Raw genomic sequence first — 1,822 nt, forward strand, 5'->3', positions numbered from 1 at the left:
TGTTGAATAAATTGGCAAATACCCAGTGTTTTCTCCCAGCTGAAGACCCCCACCCCCCAACATACTCATCCATGGTTCCCTGTCCCTGGAATACTCTTCAGCACCCATCTAAACTATTCGAGAATTTAGCTTATCATTCAGGTTTCAGCATAGACATCACTGCTGCCAAAAGCCTTTCCTTGGCCCCTTACATCAGGTGCAGGGCTCCTTCCACACGATGTAAACTGACTCTCTGTCATGCCTTGTTAGTGCTCCCTCCAGTGTTGTGACAGAATTACCTATTTAATTGCCGATCATACCACCTCGCCTATACACACCAGGAGAGAAAGGGGCACAGCAGAAGGCCCACTTTTGCCTCCCTCCAGGCCCTATCTCTGTGCCAGGCACATGGCAGACTACTCTGTAAATATTTGCTGCATATGAATTGGAAATGATAACTAATGGGGAGTTATTTTTTAAACATTTCCTCCTTCCATCCAAAAGCCACAATGATTCTGGGGAAGAATATGGTTGTTACTTCACAGATGGGTCCTGAAGATCACTTCTAAATCAGAAGCTAAGAAAAAAAATTTAAGTGAGAAAAATACTTCCAACACCAGCCTGGTCAAAATTTTTATTCTATGGCTTATTTAAGCGTTTATATTTCTGAGGTTCTCTGGAATGACAATAATAACAAACACTTTTGGATACTTTTTATGTGCCAGGAACTGTCCTAAATGTCATACACATATTATCTCATTTAATCTACATGAGACCCCCCCTATTATTGTTCCCATTTTCCAGGTAAGAAAATTGAGGCAGAAAAAGTCTACAACTGCCAGTAAGGGGCAGAATCAAGACGAATCAAGGCAGCCTGTTTCTCTAGGTCATGTCTCTAATCACTATGCTGGAGAACCAGAGAGAGTTGGAAATAACTCTTATTCTACATGCTTACATTGACCAGCTGAGTCCCTGTGGTCAAGCGCCTTAAGCTCTCTGGCCCTGTTTCAACGTCTGTGGATCGTTTCTAATGTCTGGATCATTTCCCAGGTCTTTTCTAGACCTAAATCCTCCAACTCAAAACTTCCTGACCACAGGCATTAAAATTAAATCTGCTTCTCTCTTTCATGGAACAATGAATCTAAGAACATGAGAGCACACTGTTATCAGCTCACTAAATTTTATTGGCTGTGACCAGCACCATGGGAGGACCCGAAAAACTAAGTGTCAGAAGAGACTAGGTTTCCCACTAATACTCCAACACTGTCCCCACAGAAAGCCACCACCACAGGCAGTCTGCTCATGTCTCAACATGCTCATGTTTCAACATAGCACTGTGGTATGGGGAGAACCCTCACATATAGAAAGGATCTAGACACCTATTGGAACAAAATTAAACTCATTCCACCTTTAGAGTGTAGGGCCAGCTAAGCACCTGGGAGGGAGTCAGGGAGAAAATGCATGGGAGGGGTGGTTGAATTACACATCTTTCCAACTCAGATTCCATTCCATCGGTATTACTAGGTCATTTTTTTTTTAAATTTAAGTAGTCATAAATCATCCATTTCAATTTTAGTGAGTTAGCTCATGGAAATTTCCACATGTATAAAATAAGTAATTAGAAGTCATTAAGTTACCCATATGCGGTCCTTGATTTTTTTCCCAGTGAGTCACTGATCACCCATGGAGCAAAGATTCTCCTCACTTGATATAATAATCTTAATAGTAATCATAACATTTTCCATTTACTAAATATATACTATATGTCAGGCACCTTTCTTGGGACTTTGCGTATATTATTCCATTTAATCATCACAGCTACACCATGAACTAGATATTATTA

The 1,822-nt window shown here is 40.7% G+C and overlaps 1 protein-coding gene across 1 annotated transcript in view; it reads right to left on the reverse strand.

The window, feature by feature from the left end:
* Window positions 1–1,822, reverse strand: part of SYT16 (synaptotagmin 16) — an 87,587-nt gene that overhangs the window by 25,590 nt on the left and 60,175 nt on the right.

Source organism: Pteropus vampyrus, unplaced genomic scaffold (genome assembly GCF_000151845.1).
Source record: "Pteropus vampyrus isolate Shadow unplaced genomic scaffold, Pvam_2.0 Scaffold15, whole genome shotgun sequence".
In the NCBI taxonomy this organism is placed as follows: Eukaryota; Metazoa; Chordata; class Mammalia; order Chiroptera; family Pteropodidae; genus Pteropus; species Pteropus vampyrus.